The sequence below is a fragment of the Anopheles coluzzii genome, chromosome 3, assembly GCF_943734685.1.
Source record: "Anopheles coluzzii chromosome 3, AcolN3, whole genome shotgun sequence".
Taxonomy (NCBI): domain Eukaryota; kingdom Metazoa; phylum Arthropoda; class Insecta; order Diptera; family Culicidae; genus Anopheles; species Anopheles coluzzii.
In genome coordinates, this window is record NC_064671.1 from 88,341,104 (window position 1) to 88,363,843 (window position 22,740).

Sequence of the window (22,740 nt, forward strand, 5' to 3'; positions counted from 1 at the left end):
CAAGCATCAGTTCTCCCCTTATATATTCTACACATACAAATGTACAATCACGCAAAAAAGGGGGCCGTTTGAAAGACTCTTGCGTTGGTGTTGGTTAGATAGTGCGTATGGGAGATATTTACGCACCGCAATGTAAAAAAACATAACAACGCAACAGTGTGCGTATATAGCTCGAGAGGATCTAAATGTGCGTGCCACCGGCATCTCCCCGGTCATGTGCGTAGTCGTTGCCTGCGTATACGCAAAAACAAAACGCACGATTCGCGCGAGCGAAACCAACATTTTCGAACCCCCATCGCTCTTCATTACAGAATTTGCTTTCGCAATGTAGCAAAATGGCGCACTTGTGGTGGGGAGATGGATGAAGGTGTCGACCAGTATGGATGGGTTAGAATGGATGGGGTGGAAGGGCAACACTTTTCAATGTGTTTGTTTACGCCGGCACGCAGGCCGGCGTTTGCGTACGCATGTTTTGGTGATTTGGGTTTTGCCAAACGCGCAGCAGAGCGGACGGATTGCGCTGTGGGAGTGCGGAAGGGGAGCAAAGGGTGCGTTTGGCAGTGACCGAGAACTTGAAAATCTTTGCCACAATGTTACACACCGACTCAGCCGCCTGAGACGGACGAACACACAGTCGCTACACGCGGGACCCGCGCAGTTGTAGTTTTTTTCCTATTTTTTTGTCTATCGCCCCCCCCCCCCCCCCCCCCGCGACACAACACACACGCACCTCTACTATTACTCCTTCGCGCGGGCGCTCTCTCTCTCTCTGTCTCTCGCTCTAGTGCTAGAACGCAGCCACGCGTGTAAAGGAGAGGAGGTGAGGCCTCATCTCACACATCCTCGTCTGGATTGGGGCTGCCTCCCACCACAGCTCCAACAAGCGTGCGCTCATCGGAAGGCCCATCATCCAGCTAAAACAGCAGCAGCAGCAGGCCGCCCCGGTGCTCTTGAAAATCTAAAAATTCAACTCCCAAAAACGAGGTTTCGGTCAAGGTTATACGCATCGTGTGCCGGTTGCGCGTCGCAAGTCGCAGTTTGCTCGCAATCGGGAGCGGTTTTGCCTGGGCGCTACACGTAAGGGGCGCGCGCACTACAAGTTGTACGGGGTTGTTTTTCGACTTAGTCTCGCGGTGTTTCTTCTTTCCCGATAACACGCATCGCTCTATCGCTCGGGTTTTCGGTAGCAGTCGGGGTGGTGTTGTGTTCAGTGTTCCATACGACACCGCCGTTCGATATTAAAATGTACATTTTCACGGTCACCAATCGCCGTTAGCCGGGGTGATGGTGGTGTCCATCATATCTCGTCCCTTCTGTGTACCAAAGAACTGTTCGCACCGAAAATGCAGTAAAGATGAAAGTGATGAGCGACAGTAATAATAAGTGTAAATAAGTAAATAAGTGACTTCAGTGTGCGAGTGTTTTATGGTTGGGGAAATTACACTTTTCCACCAACGCGGCAGAAAATGTGCAACAGCACTTAACCTCAACCCGGACGGTAAGCTCGCTGCTATAAATGAAGATGTATCAGCAGTGGATCAAAAGTTGGCAAAAGCGTCCAGCTGGAAGGCACCAATCGAAACTGTCACCAAGGCAACGCGCAACTGCATCGCGAAAGTGCTGTCAGCCGCCATCGTGCTTAGTGAGTGAGGCCTAAGGGTCTAAGCGTCTAAGGGTAGCCTTTTCAGTTTTCACACCAACCGGCACGAAATGAGCATCTATGTGGCGCTATGGGCATGGATAATGCCGGAACGAACATTTCCCACCGCGATAGGACTCTAGTGAAGAGTGAGTGAGCGAGTGAATGCTTGTTGTAAGTGTTAAAGTAGCGGTGTGAAGTGTACCCAAATTTCGAGATAAAAAGGAAACTTTCTCGTGGGGCTTTGCGTTTGCGGTTTTGAAATGTGGCCAAATTCTAGTGCTAGTCCTCTCGGCTGTAATTCGCAACCAAGCAGCGGTGAAGCAGCGGAACGTGATTATCATGGCGTACGACGAAGGAAATGGTGACCTCCCACGAGTCGCACTGAACTTCCCAAACGTGTAAGTATGTTCCGTGTAGCAAAACTGTCCAATTAATGACTAGTTTGTGTAATTGTGAAGTGCAACAAACGGCAATCTTTATGTTCAAAATAGGCTACAATGCATGTTCGACATAAGTGCATTTCTTATTTGCTTACCAGGCGGTATATCTCGCTCGCTAGCTAGAATCCCTTGGGGGGCTTGTGGGACAACTTTGTCAAAGGAACAGGTTTTAAATTCGCCAAACCCAGCGACCCGTGTGCTCCAAACTTTGAAAACAGGTTCGGGAAAAGGTGGGAGAGCACGCACCATGTTCCGGTCCGCATTTTGTGTTGACTCATTGGCACTACCAGCGATGATCGCCAACAGAGCTCAGAACACTGGATTTGGTTGCCAAAAACTTGCGCTTCCGGTTTCGGCACACTAGCCAGGAAAAGCCCAAACAGCAGAGTGCCCATTTTCGCACAAGCGCCATTTTTGTTGCCAATTTGGCAGAATTTACGCCACTTCCCCGGTGCCATCGACCTGGCAAAGAATGTTTCGCCAATTTTTTTTTGTGTTCCCACTTCCCTCCATTCTGGGTGCGTTTTCGTTCAACGGCTCCAGCAGCACAGGAAGGTTTAGTGTGAGACAAGCAAAAAATTAAAAAAAAAACTAATGCGTACAGGAAAAGTAGGAAGTAAAAGAAGCACACACACAGCCCATTCGTAGAATGGCAAACGAATCTAGTTAGCTTGCCCGAGCACCGGCCGAAAAAAAGCTAACTCTTTGCCTTTACATACACACACGCACACACACACACACACCAAGGCACACATACACATACACCAGCCGAGTACATGAATTTGCTATTCGGCTTCCTTTCCTCGCCTCCCAACAACTTCCTTTTTGGCCACGTGTTCTTCTTTTCGATTCACGCATTAAAAAGTGCGTTTCACTATGTGCAAGAAAGATGCGTGGAGTGGACGTGGTTGGTGGACGGGAAAGGTGTGTGTGTGTGTGTGTCGTTGCTAGGCTAATGAAGAGAAAGAGCAAAAAAAAACTGCGTACGCAAGGGGATGATGTTGCGGGGGGGGAGATGGGAAAGAAATTTAAGCCAGCAAAAAGTCAAAATAACCAACCCCGCGCGACTAATGGCGGCATGGAGGGTGCATGAAGCGGGTAGGTGGTATGGTTTGGGGAGGTTCTAACGAATGATCGTGAACGCAAACGCAGCGCGCAGCGCTTCCGATGGTCGCGAGTTGTTGTTTTGTGGTTGTTGTGTTTTTTTTTTCCTTTCGTTCAGTTCGTGGTTCGCTGGCCCTCGCAAGTTCGTTCATTTTTTTTTTGCACCCCACCGTGGTTTTGTACTGTGCTCGAGTATTTGTATGTAAAGTCAGCGAAAAGAGAGCATCACAGCAAACACTAGTCGAGGGGAGGAGGACGATGTGACGAGCGCAAACAAAAAAAAAACGGAAAATACAACTGACAGACACGGACGCGGAGCAGCGAACAAAAGTGCGTATGTCTCTCCAAAACGCACACATAATCTATCCTTCTGCCCCCCAACCCTCAGACAGACAGAGAGAGAGAGAAGAGAGCAAAAAAGGAACAGCACCAACAGCGATAGCCGAAGGGAGCGGTCTAGAAGCGTTTGAAAACGGAAGGTGAGAAGCTAAATTGAAAGCGAAAATGACCACGAAAACAAGAGAAAGAGGCGAAAGCGGCGGAAACAGACAGGCGGCGGTGTGGAAGAACGATAAGGGTGGTGCCGGTGCGAACGAGATGGGTAGAGTGGGGTGGTTTCGGTGGCGAATTCTGAAAATTCGCCGACTCGAAAAGCGAGAATAACGAGCGATCTCGGGAGGTGTTTGTTCGCTGTGCCCGTATCAGATGTTTTTTTTCTCTTCTTTCTTCTCCCTGTCTGCTTGCTTGGGCAGGAGGTCTAAAATGAAGAGTTGAAGGTAAGACGGACGTGCGCGTCTGTGTTTGTGCGTATTATGCGTAAACAACCGCCCCAATCGCTGTTCTCTCACCCTTCTGGGCTTGCAGGCGCGACCGCGAGCGTGCGTGAGCGCGAGGGCGATAGACAGAAATTGTAGAGAAGATGGAAGAGGCAGCAAATCATATTCGCTCGCCGGCTTACGCATGTCTTACGCAGAAATCATTTGGATTTGAAACCCACCGTCAAGGGTGAAAGGGGAGAGGGACAGAGAGGAGAGGGCTGATATGAGGATGGGCTAAAAAGTGTTGTGATGTTGATAGTGGAATGCAGAAGAAGCAGACGATACCCTGGTGGCGATGGAGAAGGAAAAATCACCCCCGAAACCTGCCAAGAACTGCAAGAAAATAAAGAAACGAGGCAACATTTGGGGAAAAATGTTGGAAAAAACAATAACAAAAAACTGTGAAGTAACTAATTGTACACTGTGGGGAAAACATGTTCATCAGACTGGACAGCAATGGGAGAGCGGGGCAACAATGCGTCATAGGCACTATGGGAGCGCATCGATGGGGCGTAAATCGTTAGCGATTTGACCTTGAATGATATTTGTTACAGAAATAGTGATAATGACGTTTCGTGTAGGCTTATTTGGATGTATGGAGGAAAAATTTCATATTTTGTAATAATAAATATCTTTGTATTTTCTACTCTTAAGCAATACGGCCTTTTTGGACCGTTACTCCTGAATAAAAATAATAATAATAATAAATATCCCCATTTTTAATTTAAAATTATGATAAATATTATAATAAAAGCCAGAATCTTTGTTCTACTTCATGTTTGCATTTGCGATGAAATGATACGAAAACCAATTTAAATTCTACTATAGATGTTAATCTATCATACAGATCTTTTTTTTACTGACAGGTATTAAAAATATAAAATATTCAAATTAAAAGAAACTTACATTACAAAGAATATGATTGAGTCTTACAAGTCTTAATTGTTGGGATCATACTAATAAGCTCAAGAAAATATTGCTTTATAAACATTACTTTAAAGATTGTATCATTTAGTACATACACACATAGTTGCACTTTCCCAACATTTAAACTGTGTAAATTTACTAAAAACTTTGTAACAAAACGATAAAAATAACAGAATTACTTATAATTATATCTCCCTTTGGCTGATTCGATGTGACCGTGTTGAGGAGTTGCAAGTAATTCATTATGTCCATTCACTCATATCACACTGCACCACTGTGCCAACCTTGCAGGGATCAATTAAATTCTGGATATCTGCACAACTCTTATCCAATATTTCTAAACTTACACACGCAAATTGTGTTTATTTATAGTACCGTATGTACCGGTATGTTTTCAATTGACGAATCCAGTTCCCAGTCGTAATCATCACATCGCAGCCACACAAGCATCACTGTCAAGGTCAAATGCTAATCTAACACAAACACTGGCCGTCGCCACGTGACCAACGCGGACTGCCGAAGAGGTTTGAGGCGGAGCGCAGTGGGTGGATGCATTAATTATTGAAATATTGATGAGCGTTAGTGGTGGTGGCCGGTTTTGAGGGCGAATGATGATAGCTAACGATTACCTGTTACAAAATATTCGTTCGCCAGATCTTAAAAATGTTCAAAAATAGCAAACAACAACAACAGCATTGCATAGTTTTTTTTCGATTTTACGGAGAGGTATAAACGGGGGCTTAGCACAGCTTCTTGTTTATTTGTTTTAATTCGACAGTCTCTCCGAAGACAAGCGCTTGGAGAGACAGAGAAAAAAGAGGTTATTTTTTGGATGTAAATTTAATTTGAGAGCATTAGTTCGTCTTACAGCAGAGATGGAGACTTGTGGATCTATTCTGAAGTACATAAACTTTGGTTTTACGGCTCTACTCCATTGGCCTGGTCGCAACATGCCAACATGACGCCCTCCTTTGCCACGTGAGCGCTCCCCTAAATAAGCATTAGTGAACATTCCCAGCAGGAGGTGTTTGCTAAAAGTGTCCATTATTTCGTCACCTTCCAACACAAAGCGCAACCAACCAGCTCCCGTAGTACTGTTTTGTTTTTTGAACTCATTCTATCACCGCTGCTTGGTGTGTGGGGACTCTTTTTGGGACCTCTTCGTGTGTATGTGTGTGCCAAACCCTTCACAAAATACCCGCTCTTCTTAAGACGATGCCACAGTGTCACAGGGGGTCCGTCGTATTTGCGTGCCAAAAACTATCAAACAGTCATAAGATTCATTTAGTGTCGATCGCCATCGCTTTGGCCATCGTCTCCTGTCTCAGCGGGACCCAGGGGCGGGTGTACAAACAAACACACACCAAACCGCCAGCCGCGGGACGGGAAAAACGGGAAGTTTGTTTTACTATTTTTCATTTGGGCAGTCCGACTTTATGTGTCCGCTTTTGCACCGTCGTCTCACCGTGTTATTCGCATTCGTCGAATGAGAGTGGAGAGTGGAGACATGAAGGAATTTTCCTGAAAAACAAAAACCCAACCACCCAACTACCAGAAGCACGCCCTAGCCGTATGAGAAATGAAGGTAAAGAAAGGGTGGCCGGCGTTCCGATTCCGAGCTAATCTTTGATGGCAGTAGGCAAAACAAACAGCCAAACATTAGGTAGGACGAAGCACGTGTAGGGTTTGGGGGTTTGGAGGCAACGCATAGTGTGCGCGATTTACGACGGCGATGGTGCACGAGATGGATGGACGAATCCATCGCGCAGTTTTTCGACCACTGGAGCCAACCATACCACACCAACCGGTTGGGAATGATAATGAGAGTTAAGTATGAAAAATGGGAGCACCAGAAAGGGAAATGCCAAACCGACGCCGTTTGGCGGACTGTGTGGCAGACTGTGGTAGTGACTAATGCAAAGCTTATTTATTGGCTTTTAGCCACCGGAATTAAGCTTTCAGTGAAAAGAGGAAAAAAAAGGAAGCAAAGCAAGTAAAGCAAACCAGGTGGCTACAAATGATAAGTGAGCAGCAAGTACGCGGGCGTCGCTGGATGTCCGTAGATTTATTTAATGTTTGATTCCCTCCTGGTCGGATTTCGATTGGCTTAGATCGTGGAGGTGGTGGTGGTAGCTTTTAGCGACCGCCCGTGAGTTGGGAGAACCAGGGGTAAATGAAATAGAAACAATACACCCTTTGTGAGCAGAAGTGACGATTTATGCGATTTTGATTTTTACGAGCTTTTCCAGTCCGTCTCCGCACCGCGACAGGTACCGCGCGAATTGCCGGAGGAGTATCGTACGTCGAGATTAGCTTGATTTGATTAGCCTTAGCCGGTGGTGGGTTACTTCGGGTGAGAATTTACGGCCCGTGGGGATGGAGCTTTAGCCTTCCGAACGGTCACATACATTCGCATGATTGCAATTGATGGTGTGGGGCATTAGCGGCAAAAGGAATACATTTGCATTTTGGCGTGTTTCAGTGAAATCCTTAGACTTTTTGTCTTAGTAGACTCCAGCCGTCCACTCTGGTGGTTTTCTCTATGAGATTTCTATTGGAATACTGTTCGACAAATACTGATACTAGTTTTTGGGCTGTTGAGCAATGCTAAAACTGCTCATAAGAGTACATTTCTCGCAATATATTACCTGGTGCCGTGACCAGGATTGGGTTGATTTTTAATAGTATTTATCCTTTTCTTCATTCCAATATATTTCATTTCATCTCGTTTCATTTTATCTGGTTATTTCTAATTATATCTTAAATTAAAACCACAAATCTTACTAATAGTAGTATTTTATTGCATGTATCAATGCAAGTACTGAAAAGAAAAGGGTTGACGTAAAGATTTTTAGTTTATACTTCTAATAATCTTTGGATCAAATCACACTTGGTGTTGGTCACAGTTGTTCACTTGGACTTGAACTAGTCTGCAAAAGTAAATTTAAATCCTTCTGAGAAGTCTTTGATTGAATATTCCTACACACTTAGCCCCCACATAAATCCACAATCTTGGAATTTTGCTACACAATTTTGGTTCTCCCCTTCGAAAACACATGCAGGTTGTGGAGGTGTTTTTGCTTAAAACATCCACACACTTATTCAACCATCAGCGGCGGTTGAACTGAACCACGAGCACCACAGTTATGCTCGGAGCACCGGATGCATTGCCGTCCGAGGCAGCAGCAGCATGAGGGTAGCAATGATGAAGGCAAGATTTTCGAGCGTTTCCGCCTGCCGATCGAAACAGCAATCACGGTTTGCGCTTTGACGTCGCCCACTGTCCGGGGGAGACAGGTTTTTGTGCCATCAAGAACACTGCCAAAAATGATCGTGTGTGTGTGTAGTGCAAGGGCGGTGGTATGAGGAAGAGCGTATTATTATTATAACATTTATTTTTGACATACATTTCGTGCAGCAGCGTTTTCACGAAAGAATTTCTTTGTTTCCGGACGTCGCAGAAACAGAAAATATCTGAACATCACCGCGCGAAGCAGCGCAAAAACTAATCCAATTTAGCACAATACTAACCTTCCCCCCCGGGACGGGTGCTGTTTTCGTGACTTGGATTTGATTGTTGGATTATAATTATTTCTTTTTCGAACTGCTTTTTTCCCTGCTATTGCCCCAAAGCCCTGATTATGCAAATCCATTCGGTAGAGACGCCGATTTCTTTAATCAAACCGATAGTAGTAAGCTGTTTGACGAACGAAAAACAAAACACAACCCGTTTCGTTCTTTATAGAATTGATTTAAAAACAAAAACTATTGTCCAACACACTGATAAGAGGGCTGGTTTTGCGTGCTGCATGAAACTTCGCTTAAAACGACGTCTCTGATAAGCGAATGTAAAGGGATGTGTTCAGGTTTGCAAAAAAAAAAGAGAACAAGAACATAAAAGTATATAAATTAGACCCAAATCGCGTCGAGTGTTTTCGAGCAAGTTTTGCAATCATGCTTCGACGTAACACGCTACCATCATAAACGACGAACTCAAAAAAAAAAAAAAAAAAAACAAAAATCCGTGCAATTCTGCTGCACGAAAGTGTACGCCTTTGACACGAAAACAGTGTTGCCCTTTTGATGCCATAGTCCCACCAACCGAGAGCGTTTTATTCGCTTGCGCTAAATCTCTTTAATATCCTTAATAAAAAAAAGGAGCCGTGCGCTAAAAACAGCACCCCGAGTAGATTTTATCGATTAGGGATTTCATTAATAATCAACAAATTGTCACTGATTGCTTTCCGGAGTAGTACCAGTGACCACCTTCCGCTCGACCGGCTAAGGTACGTCCTTGATACACACAACGGCCTAAGAGCGCCTAATGACAATTTATTTCACAACACATTCACTCCGCCGATTTAATGCAATTGAACGGAAATGTGTGACCAACGCAACGGGAAGTAAGCCACGTTAGCATTGGAAAGCCTTCATTAGTCATATCGTTTTCGCGGAGAAACTAATTTTATCTCTAGCTTTGTAAGGAGCTGCTTTGTTTTTGGGGGTAAGAACGAAAATGGTCAAGAAAGGGGCAGCAAAGTGTGCTAACCGGAAAAGCGCAAGTGAAATAAATAATTCATCACTATGCAGGGAGTACCGGCCGGTCGGATTCCAGCGCATCAGGACGCTTTCGCAATCGAGCAACCAAGGAAAACCTTCAGCACTCCTTCGCATTCGATAGCGAAACGCGCTGACATTCGCACAACGAAGGCTGGTGCCCGAAACGGCCAACTACTTAATCAAAGCAACGAACCCTTTGCCGTGGGACTGTCCTTTGCTGCCGAATAAATCAGGCCGAACCGCTTGCTAATGGATGGTTTTTCTGTTTTGTTTTTGGCTAATGACGACTTCTTCCGCCGTTCCTTTGCGTGAGGAGCCTTCTGGCGACAAACCGATTGTTTGGACGTCGGTGAAAATGCGAGCAAATTTCCCGGAAGGCCCGCCGAGGGTCGCCCGATTGCCTCGATAATGATTTTACTTCCATTTATCATCGGCACATTTATTGCGATTTTCAAGACATTCCTTTTTTGACCAACGGGGGCGCGCTGGTATGACGTACGATTATCTGCGATGGGGGGGGGGGGGGGGGGGGGGTATGTATGTGCGTGTGCGTGCGTGTGTGCTTGGAGGTTCCGAAAAGGAACTCTCATTATAGACGGGGGAAAACCACCGCCGTTGAAGCAAGGGTGAGAAATAAGCAATAAAAGCCGAATGTAATCAGGCTAATATTTTCGCTTACACCTTCATATCCTCGGGCGCGTGTTTGTTGCGTGGACTGAGCTTGCAATGTGTCGGTGGGGTCACTGCCGGAAGTGCTTTTCGCCGGGCAAGCAGGATCTAGGCAGAGGGTGAGGTGAGCTGAGTTAGTGAATTATGGGAAGTATTTAGGACATTTTTGTTACGTTGGCATTTGACTCGAAGAAGTATTTGCACGATAAAGTTTTTTTACGCGACCAGCAAAAGGCAAAAGTGCGCTGATGAAGTGATTAACTAATAGGTGTAATTACTATTGGGAAGTAAGCAGTGAATCAGGGAATTAAGATGAATAGTTTTCGATGGATGAAATTAAATGTGATAATTAGCGTACATTTATAAAAAAATTGAAAAGAAAATACACAAAATTCACTATTAATTAATTAATTAATGATTTGATTATTTATGTCAAAAGTTGTTGTAGATTATACAAAAAATTAGGTTATTATGTTTTAGATTAGCACATAAATAGCACTATTAGTAAATAGCAGATAGCCATACCTAAAGAAATCTCTTGCTGTTTAGTAGACAAATTATTATAATTTATTGCATTGCATACTTAATAGTATCATTTTATTATAATTTAATTCACAATCTGTCTCAAGAAAAGCATCAATAACTAATTTATTTAGCATCTGAAAACTAATTTATTACGAACACATAATTCCCCCTTCTGGACTAACATCTAACCTAACAAATAAAAAAACAGAAGAGACTATCGTAAACCTTAAAAAAAGGAAACTAAGAAGAGGCATTGTATAAATAAGAAGAAAACTGTAACGAAAATTGTTTAGAAAAGAGCTAAAATCTGAAGAATCTGAAGCAAATCAATTTCGAGACTTCGAAGTTCTCGATCGTTTTTTTGTTCGCAGGGGCATAGTTGAGCTTTTTGTAATTGCTTCAAGAAAATCATAGCTTAGTCTAGAAGACTTCATGCGCTAAAACATAGAAGTGTATATCGTAATTTTTAATGGCTTACGCGTGCATAATCTTGTGATGATTGAAACAATGTACTACACTTGGATCGTGTGGCAAAGGACAACACAATAAACAATTAATGTGATAAATTGAATACTTCTCATACTACTCAATCCCCCCCATATTTCCTGATCAAGTCCTATGATTGTCATAGTGCTCGGATCAAAACATTGCAAACTATACAAGCACACAACTCCGCTATCGCGGCTAATTCCAAGGCTTCTGTTTCGTTTGTGTGCGTTCAGAATTTATGTTAATTTAATAAATAAAAAACGCCCTCACCCTCGCGCGACGAAACACATTTGTTGGCGAGGTGGCACTGTTGAAAGGGAAACAACATTAGATCATTAGGATTTATCGTGGCTTTTTCGGTACAGGTTCTGGTCCGCCGCTTAGCCACACGGAAGTGGATAAGAAAGAAACAAAACCAAAACAAAAAAAGAAAAACAACGGAACCAAAATCATGACCACAAGCAAATTGCTACCCGATTGGAAAACTGATTTCGTTCGAATTTCATTTCCCTGCTTGGTGCGCGAACACGCTCCAGTCCACTCTCCTTGGTCAACTTCCGGTTGAGCGCGCGTTTGGGCGCGCAAAAAAAGGGAGGGCTATACCTTGGGGACCGGATGCAGGAAAAGCATTCCGCGGTTCGATCGATTAGCACAGTGCGATAACACCGACGACCCCCCATCGGTGGCGGTGCACATAAAAATAATGGCGAAAAATCGTGTATCAAAAGGGGACGAACGAAGGTGCTGACGGAATGAATTTTCGATGGGTTTTTATTTTTGCTCGTAAACAACACGACACACGAGGGGGGAGGAGGGAGAGGGGGGGATCAGAAAAAGGAACAAAAAGGGACTAGCAACGGACTAACGCGGCGAGCAAATAAATCCATTTTGCGGTCACCACTGTGCACCGGGGACCACCTGGACGGACCTGGAGGAAGTCGGCGCCATTGTGCCTTTTATCCTGTCCTCGGTGGGAAAGGGCGAATGGCATGGCTGATTGGAAGGATTAAAAGGACGCACTTTAATGACCTCGCGCTGTGGAGCGGGGCAAAGCGGTCGGTCGAATTTCCCAGAAAAAGATTGCCACAAAGTGGCCTGACGATGGTGTGGTGTGTTGAATGGGAATTATTTGCGTCATGTTTTTTTTGGCTAGATAAACGCACTTTTCCTCCAAAAGGGTGGAGAGGCGAACGCACACCCACAAACAGCTAAAAAGGCCATCATTACCATCAACTACTTGCGGTGCGATCCTTTCCCATTTCCTCCGGCCGCGTTTCACTAATGACGCTTCAGAGTACACCTTGGTGTTCGATTTTTCGGACACGAAACGATTAGAAGCATCGAAAATCGAAATTTGCTGCCAGGTCTCGTGCCTTGTCCACTGCCCCAACTCACCCACATTCTTGCCCACACCACTCAGCGGAGGGCACCGCACTGTAATCAATAGTACACCTTCGGAACCGCTACCGGTAGAGTTCGTCGTGAGCACCGAGGGTCCTTAATAATCGCGTGGTCAATAATTTATTTGGGATTTTCCCCCAAAAAACGCACATGTGTCCTGATGGGATGAGATGCGCGGTGCGTGCCTAGAGGGCCCAAGCGAAAGGGACAGGATGCATAAATAAAGTATTGCTCAATAGTTGCGTTGCGGAAAGGCTGCGCGTTACGCGCTGCCATTCGCAGCAGCAGTTTGGAACACCGCTGGGGGAAAACACGAGCAAGAAGAGAACCGTCCGAAGAGCGGCCATAGTAATTTAATAGTGATTATGTTCCCTTCCCCACTTTAACCTCCCTTCACTCCTTCGATGCTGGGACATTGTGAGGAAACGCAACGTCCCATTCGTTTGCATTCGTGTCCTTGTTTTCCCATTTCCCAATATTCTTCCACCCAGTTTTGGGGCTTGTGACATGGAGGAGGGTTAGCTATTTTTCGGCAATCAATTGTTTCGATCTACTGGCAAGTGACAAGATCCGGTCTGAGATAGAACTTTCTGAGTGGGTGGGAGGGAGAAATGGTGAGCTGCGTGTGTGTGTGTGTGTGTATTAGAAGACAGGTGAAGGAGAAGCTATTTAATAAGATATGGAGTAATGTGTATCGTAGTTTAATTTTGTTATTAAATCTCCTGACACGTTGAAAGGGTTGTAAACTCTGGGAAGGGAGTTTATTAGCCCGGTGTGAATAATTGAAATTAAGTTCTCATATTGCATTGTTGTATTGTTGGCATCGCTGGTAATTTTATTACTCTACAAGAGCAGTAAGAGATCTTTGAAAACTATTGTTTCGTTAGTCATAGTGTAATGAAGTTGTCTATGTTTTTCTATTCTTCTAGTAGGTTCGGTGTTAGAACTTTACATAGAAACCATTCCAATCTTGTTAAGAACAAATGTACTACGAGGCTAAAACACATGTATTGCTTGATTGGTAGTTTTTAGTTTTTAAGATAAACTATCAGAAATTACAGCGTTGGAAGTGTTTGGAGATGCATTTTAACACATTAAGAGTGAACAAGAACGAAAATCATAGAAAATATCATACAATTCTTATGAATAAAATATGCTCTCTGAAGCGCACCTACGACTCCGATCTGACTCCGGTTATTTTTAGTCCTTTTTCGAATATGACTATGATATCCCGGACTCTGACAGACTCCCTCCATCTTCTAAATGACACCGACACTCAGAATATGACCAACACTGACCGACTCCGCCCGACTCCGACTCTGACTCCGACCCCAGATGATTCCGACTGTGCTCTGCCCGACTCCGGATGGCTCCGGACGATACCAGACAATGCCGTATAATGCGGATATCTTACCTTGCGGAGTCGCTTACAAAAAAATTGAAGTCGGATCGAAGATAACTACGGATTTTTGCTAATTTTACCCATCACTAGTGCGCACAGCCGGTCTCGTAGTACAGTCGTCAACTCGTACGACTTAACAACATGCCCGTCATGGGTTCGATCCCCAAATAGACCGTGCCGCCATACGTAGGATTGACTATCCTGCTATGGGGGGAAATCAATTAGTCACTGAAAGCCAAAGCCCACTAGTGGTACAGGCAGGCCTTGACCGGCAACGGTTGTTGAGCCAAAGAAGAAGAAGAAGAAGTGCGCACTTTAAGTAAACATGAGGTCTTAAATTATCAAAGTTAGTTAGATACCTATGGTTCCCTATGGTGCTCGCTTAATGGTCTAATTCTTTGCCCTTCTAAATGTAATGTATTATATTTTGGTTGTATGTAAACTTAAATTTGACTACACTCTATGCGAAACAACCTTAAATAGGGTCTCAACTGCGAAAGATCTATGCGTTTGGCTGGATGATGAGCTTTCGTTCAGCGAATATATAAACTTCGTCGTAGTTGCATACGTAGTCTGGACAACATCTGGCATCAAAGCAATGCAGAGACTCGAAAGTATCCAGAAGAAAGAACTCGGAAAGAACTTGCGCTCCACAGGTTTCTCCATGGATACGATAGCCCAATGCCTTCTTACTCAGCTCGTTGCCGACTATTAGGCTTGGTTGACATTAGGACTCGATACTTGCACGCTCAGGCCTTATTCATAGCCGGTCTCCTTTCCTCCGATCTTGATGTCTCGTCTATTCCCCTTAACGTTCCTGCTCGTCGCCTCCGGGCTAGGCCTCCACTGCCTTTACTCAAAATGGTCCCAAGATCAGAGCTTGTGAATCCTTTAATTCTTAATATCATCTGTTTGACTTCAACCTCCCTCCTTCATAATTTCGCTCTCGCCTCCTCAATTCTGCATAATTTCCTCTGCACTGGGGTGCAAATAAGCAAATAAGAAGAAAAAAGATGATAACATATCCGTGAAACTCTGACAACTATCAGGATTTTACCTTGAAAAACTTGAAACAAACAGATAAAGGGAAAAGTCCAATACTATTCTGAGAGAATTAACATGCTATCTTGAGCATCAAACCTGTGAATATTTTGCAAAGACGAACAAAAGCCTCAATTAGATTTAATACTTTAATATTGCTGTTATCAATTTGCAATAAAAATACATCTTATATGGATATAATCGCAAAATATTCCACAAATACAATCTACAGGTGTGTAGTTCGGTTTAGAAGATCGAACAAAAAATTCAAACCACCTTTCTAAACCGCTATTTGAACTTCCGCTACACCGAACTCGCAATACACAGTACTGTGTCCTTTATATGCTGATATAGCATGAAGCAATAAATTATTAACGAAAGCGGACATTAATTTCGAAATGGCTCAGCTCACTCTCTCTCTCTGTCGCCCTGGTTGAGTAGTGCGCCGTTTTTTCCATTCCATTTTTTTTCTTTCCCACTGCGAAGCGTTTTGTTTTGGCTCTAGTTGGCATGAAAATTGCTTTCGGATATTTTCTATCACACTACGGTCGAACTCACCACACGCACAATCGAGGAACGCAGGAGTAGAAAGGGGGAAAAGCTTGGTATGAAATGATAAAATCAATTGAACGGGCCCCGCGCGTTTCGCTTACGGCACACCGAGGGTGGTCAACACATAGTGCCCCCCACCCTATAATGCCCAGCCAGCACCACAGGCCGGGGCCAGGGACCTCGAATTGCGAGATATTGACGTTTTAGCGTACGCATGTACGCCGCCATCCTGGATGGACAAGGGGCACCCACGCAGCAGCGGTGATGAAGCTCCCTTTTTTTTTTGGTTGACGAACGAATTGTGCGTGTCGTGACACCAGAAAAATATAAAAAAAAACCCTCGCACACACATACACAGAAAAATTCCACCCAGGACGAAATGGCGATGGGGAACGAGGGGTATGAAAGATAGCCCAGCTGGCCGTAGGGGAAAGTATAAGGGGCGGAAGGTGATTCAAAGCTGTTGGTTAACGGTCCAAAATTGACTGTCCATTTCGCCCGAGCTGTCCATCAGGATATCGAGAAATCGACGAATTAGATGGCGCGCACCGCAAGGCTCGTTTTTTTTTTTCGTTCGTCCTTTTGTTGCGTTTCCACTTCCTTTCTCCATTTGCAAGGTACTCCCGTGGGGGTTTGCGCGGTCAAAAAAAAAAGGTAGATAAAGCATTGCCCCCTGTGAAGGGGAAGGTAATTTGTGACCGGCAGAAACGCGTTGCGTTGCACGTAGAGGCAAGATTATTCATTTACCAATGCCCGGCAAAGGTGCGTATTGGGTGGGGAGGGTTAAAACGGGAAGAATTCGCCCTTTATCCGCTGCTGTTGTCCCTGCGTTTTTGTTCGACCACGTTGCGTTGATATGTTCCGCACGCATATGCCAGCCCTCCTACCTACGCATCAACTCCATGCTATCACAACGTGCTATCAATCTCCTATCGCATCGAACTGCAAAGAGAGTTAATGAACCGTGGCCGGAAACGCGAGCAAAGTAGTTTAATGTAAAAAAAAAGTACAAACATCAATCGAGACAATCGAGACTCGATGCGCGCCATTATCCTTCTCACGTGGAGTTGATTAACGCGCGCTCGAAAGGTAGCTTTTCCTTTTCAGCACAAAGAACACACACACACGCGCATCAAACGGAGAGCAAATTGCCGCTCAATCCTTCTGGTCGGCGGCGGCACCCAAATGGTACCGGCTTTTACCACCCGCCGGGCTCGAGAACCAAAGGATCAACAGACTGCAATTTGCGCCTTCTGCAGCATCGGAATGCGCAGGCAGTACCTGCCGCGCCACCATTGTTTAGCCAACACGCGCAGAAGGCTTAGCAGGGCTTTTTGCTGGTCCACACTGGCAGGTACACAATGGCAGCGGGAAAACGGATGCAACTTGTCGGCAACACAGAAAAGACAAACGTGTGTTGTGTTGTTTGGTGCGCGTCCAGTTGTGCGTCCTTTTTTTTTTGCCCAACAGTTGCTATTATGATGTGAAAATGGGATTATGATTGTTTTCGGAGTAGCTTGCTGTGCTGCCTTCGTGCTGGTAATGTATTTATTTTCCAATGCGAACAAATTAGCACATTTCCGGGCACTTTTAACTGCGTTGAAAGCAATCCTGCAGGATAGCTGGTGGAACGTGAGGTGGATGGCCGTTTGGTTAATTAGAGATTGGTGAGGAAGTCGGTTGAGAAGAGTGAGAGATAATTGGTACAGTTTGTGCAGATTGCTAGGTGCAAGACCACTTGAAGTTTGAAGAAAGTTGAGTTTAAGCTAAATCGAACATTAAAAAACAACTACAATTCATGTTAAACATATAACAACACGGTTTACATTAATATAGCAAAATCAACTCATCAGCTGAACACACTCGGGTGGTCGAATGCGTATAGTTCCGATGTGTGGGAAACCCGGACGTAGTTCAAACCCCATCCAAGATCGTATTTTCGTAGCTAGAACTTTCAGTAAAGTGGCAAACAAGGTGAAGTAAGAGTTTGTACAGCACGACTGCTTTGGACATGGTCTTGCATGTGTAGTTATCTTCAAGAAACAAAAGAAGAAGGAGAATAATAAGAAGATAAGAAAAGAACTTCAAAAAAGGATCAAACCACCCTCTCAAGAAAAACTTTAATCCTTGTATAAAAACATTACACCAGAGATTAGATCCGAGTAAATCTCAGAAGTTTCCAGTTCTTTGTTGTCTTGGATCTTCAGTCTTCGTCGCTGCTGTACATGCGAACCTTTCAGAAATTCGCAGTACCTTTTGCGCAGAATTCCTAACTTCAAAGCATTTTAGTGTGATAAGTAAAAGATAACGCAATGTACTGTAAATCCAGCAACGAACTAATAGTATCTGCCAATTATTTAAAACCAATGTGGGAAATCTTATCTCCATCGATCGGCAAATAACTATGAACTGGAGCATTGTTTACCAAAATAACATCACTACCAATTCCCTGTTCTTCCAGCAAATAGTATAATGCAACTGCTGCTAAAATAATAACTTTGTCAATTCTAATGTGTGCTTAGTGTGGACCACCACCACCTTGTGTCTACATCAGTATCGTGAAAATAAATCACAAAGACAACTCCAATGATTACCCAAGCGCGCGTCACAGACAGTTCGCTTCTTCACCCTACCATTTGTGTCTTTTGCACTGGAATCATTCCATCGGTGCATTATGTTTGCCGTTCCTTCCCATTTCCAATTCAGTTCCCATTCCCGCTCCCTAATCGATTGCCACCGACGACATCGTCGTGTGTGCGATTCCGTACCTCTACCGTGCCACACCGGATCGCAGAAAACATGCTAATTCTGCATTCATCGTTCCCTTCGAGCGTGGAGTGTGCTCTCGTGCACCAACGGCGGTGGTGTCCGTCCACCAGCTCGCATATATTTGCGCTAGCCTCCCGCAGCGGGAGGGAGCGGGATATGAGGGGCTACCGGCCGTGTTCAGCGAGCCAAGGTAATTGAGGTTTGTGGCATAAAAAATTCACGAAAAAAGGAACCATTCGCCAAATCCCGGGTGGTGCACCCGGCATTGGTCAGCGCCATTTCGCCGGCGCACGGCGAAGGTCTAATGGTCACTGGCGCGACACCGCTCGGTGGACCACTTTTGGAGAAGGTGTGCACCGCGTGCACTCGTGGACCGTCGAACTGGGTGGGTGACTTGCAAGTTACAGCGGGGGAGCAGAACAGAGGGTGATAGTAACATGCACATTCCGCGGCGAAGCTTGTGAGTTCTCGCGGCAATGGCACGAAAATTGGCAATTTATTTGTCGTGCAGAAGGTCCGACAAAAACGGTGTGGGTGCACTTTACGGGGGCAGGGGGGCAAAAATTGCTATCCAGCCATTTTTAAACAGCAGAATATTGGTGGTGATGGTGTTGGTGGTGGAAGGCAGAAATCACTATCTTGCTTTGCATGCGATTTCGATGGTGTGCTGGTCAGGCGAGCACAAAAAGGAACGACTTCAAACAAAAACCATCCACTCAGAATGTAGACTGGCACGGGGCGTTGACGAGGGACGAGCCAGGCGAACGGATGCACGGATAGGGATTTAAGGGACCCATGGTAGGGCGCCTCTAATGCTCGAAGCGTCGAATGACTGAGCTTTCGTGCCAATTTTATTCCTAATTCCCCTGCCACCATCGGGTGGCACAAATCAGCACCACACAAACACACATGCCTGCAAAGAGCACCACCACGGGGTGCTTAATGGTTGAAAATCGGCACACAGCTGGAAGTAATGACCTTCCGCTCCGGTGCGCACGAGCCAGCTGTCCACTAAAATAGTACACAACATCAAAACATAAATCCTTGGAAAATCCAAAGCAAACCATTTTCTACCGCTCACCAGCGTGCGCACCTGCTGGGACGCACAAACTGAGGACACAGTTTTGAGTTGTGGACTCGGTCTTTCCGCTACATTTGTCCGAGAGCTACTTTGCATAAGCTCCATTGGAGTGCGTATGACTGCACTGCTGTAAAGTTTGCATCAAGTTGAAGTGGACGACGAACACGCAGAATTATTCGTAATGAGACACTTTAGTGACTCAATTGGTTCCTCCTAAAGACGTCATGCAGAAGTTACATTACTTATGCCCAAAATAAGCCCTCCCTAACGCGACAACTCACCGATGAGGAAATGTAATAGATACACAGCAGCTTGTTCGCTCGAAACCATCGACCTGGAGGTCAAAACATTCAAATGTCCCGAAATCGCCAAAAATTATCTGCAGCGACCTCCACACACACACACAAACAAGTTCAACTTTGTGCTACTTGAGAAGCGTCCCACTTCCTCTACACACCCGGCCCAGGTCATCGGGTGACGGGCACGGGGACCATTGAACCTAGGAACAGGTTCTTACCAGCGCGCAACAAAGAAACGTTTGCGGAACAACATCGGAACTATCGCCAAACATCCACCGTAAAAGTGCATTTCGACCCGTCGCTGTCCGTTTCTCGGCCCTTCCCGAAGGCATTTTTGGGTCTCGTCGATATTTACACACTGATTAAAGCTGAGGGAACGTGCTTCCTGGTAGCCTCCCCGTGAGAGGGCTTTGTGAACCGGCGGCCGATGGTGCGTTTTGCATGCACCCGCATGCAGCAGCAGCAACGGGGCGCGGCGGTATATATGATTATTAATGCACATTTTGGCGGTCGAAAAGCGCCCGGAAGTTGGATGGCATCGAACGATACAGTGTGGCGACAGTTCGTTGAACCACACTGGTGCAAGCACATTGTGTCCATGGCAAACAGGGAGCCACCCCTATGGTTTGACCGATTTCAGCGTCCATTAGAGGGCCAGCTGACGGGCGGTGGCATGCATTGCGTTGCGCTCTTGTCGCTGCATTATCTATTTTAAGACGGAGATGTACCGTGAGTTCCGATGGAACATTTTTGTCTCGTTGGGTGTAATGTTTGGCGATTGCTTTACGACACAATTGCAAGAAACAAAGGCAAGCAAAGCTTCCTCTAACCCGTTCTCCCGCCTGGCGACGGTCGGCTTAGCAAAGCGATCGCCATATTATTGCATCGAATTTTTGCACCCTTTTTACCTGCCAAAAAAAGCTCAGCTTTGCAATTGCAACTAACCCATAAAAAAGTGCAATTGTCTCTTGCTGCCGAGCTACGGCGGTTGTCTACGGAGATAGAGTTGCGATAATGCACCAAATTTCGGTTTTGTTATTTTAAGCCTTTTTTCCCCCTACTAGTCCCGTGCACGAACAGTACGAACGGGGTAAAATAGGCGAAGCAACCCATTGTGCGAATTTGGCTCCGGTCTTCCTGAAGCATCCGCTGATCCGCTTTTTTACGACGCATCATTGTGTGCTACCTGTGGCCGAGGGCGACCCTCTTTGCAATTGCAAGCCAGCCTGCAACATGTGGAAGCGAGCTTTTACGAGTCTTAACTCTTTCGTACTTTTTAAATACATATTTTCCCTGTTTTGGTCCCTCTAAAAACCCTTTCCAGAGAGTGTAAACAGTAAAATCGCATTCTGTTGTGCCAAAAAGCCCGAAAAAAAAACGGAGGTTGGTTGTAAAAGTTAACAACGATTGCTAATGATGATGGTGGCAGGGTATGCGATTTTGGTTTTTGCCATGTAAGAAGAAAACATGCTACAAACTGCAATAAACAGGGAGATAGAGGGAGAGAGAGAGAGATACTGGGGGTTGCCAAAAATACAAAAAAGGTCCCATAACAGGGAGTGACCATCGATTAGGGGATGCCATAAAAGCGGGTGCTTTTGCTTTGAAGCATTCACGCCGAAGAAATGGGAGAATGAGAATGAGCGAAATTGGGAAACGAGGAAGGTGCAAAGCGAAATTTTATTTTTGCCTACCTTTTTTGTGGAAAGTCATCGAGAGCAGAAGGGAATGGGCAAGGGTTAGAGCGCAATATTTGGGTGCATGGGTTTATGAATTATTGCAATGTTTGCCGCTCATATAATGCTGTTGAGGTACAGTGTCGTAAAACCTCTTTACGGAGGCCATTCATGTGATAAAAGTGTGCAAGAAGTTCGACAAAAGAAAGTGAAATTAGTTTCTCACATTTGTCTTTAAAGACATATTTTTTCGCCATAACAGCACGTATAATGCTTTTTTTCTAGAAACTGCGGCACTGCCAGCATTATTAATTATATTAATCATATCCTCTGTGCAGCATATCTGTTTGCTGCAACCGGCACAAAGGGATCATGAGGGACTCTCCCTTGCCTGTATCTATTCTGCAAAGGCGATTACAACAATTGAAGAAGCGTAGAATCCAGAGATGGCCTTAATCGACAGTCCCAGCAGCATCGGATCGATGCCAATTGCATTCAATCAATTAATAGAGTGTCAATTATTGCTAGACTTCTAGTGGATTCGCATTACCGATGCTTCTCTCCATCATCGGAAAACACACTTTCTCCCGCTGCTGGGTAATTCGGCAGCAGATAGCTAACAAAGCAACGAATGCACGTGCCAATCGCTTTTAAATTGCTACACTAATGGCATCCCGCATACATTGGGCAAGCATTAATTCATGATCAATCTGGAATTGTAAACATTACAATTATTAACCCGGAAGGAATTAAATGGGAGGAAAAAGAGGAGCAAATTATGAAGGATTTTACTTTTAGAAGAGATATTATTGATGTTTTGCATCGAATACAAATGTGTTTTTCAATTTCCAGACTTTTGACTTCAGACTATTACTATTACGAGAGTATTAAACTAAAATCGCATTGACGGCTAAAAATCTAAAAACCTAATATAAACTTAAAGCTAATAAAAGCTAACATGGTATGGAGGAAAACTAAATTAAAAAAAGAGACTTATTTACCGTCGTGCGTCGTAGAATTCTGTCGTAATATTGCATATTTATGCTATTAACAACGTATGCTACATCGCTCAGAAGAAAAAGGAACCGAATACCAAAGATTTTGCACAAAATATTAGTGTTGTACTTCATCAATCTATTAGATACATTCATATGAATCTACGGCGATGACTTATTCGAATCTCAAATCGAATCTCTAAAGATTCATAAACCTCCAGATCATAATAAGTCATCTTTTTGACGACTACGACCTACGACATATACAGGCTTTCGAGACTTATTTAGTACCACGCAGCCGGATACTTAATCCTAGCTACAGGAGGACGGGTCCATGTGATATTTGAACC

General features: G+C 44.7%; 1 protein-coding gene across 2 annotated transcripts in view; it reads left to right on the top strand.

Moving 5' to 3' along the window:
• The first annotated feature begins 757 nt into the window (after window positions 1-757).
• LOC120957337 (longitudinals lacking protein, isoforms A/B/D/L) overlaps window positions 758-22,740 on the top strand; it is a 40,915-nt gene continuing 18,932 nt past the window's right edge. Inside the window, exons 1-2 of one of the 2 annotated variants that reach the window (XM_049608728.1) lie at window positions 2,141-3,516; window positions 3,575-3,665. The gene's annotated coding sequence lies outside the window, so the exon portion shown is untranslated. Of the gene's footprint in view, window positions 2,039-2,140; window positions 3,517-3,574; window positions 3,666-22,740 lie in introns of those variants that run through there. The other variant, XM_049608729.1, reaches the window with a different exon arrangement.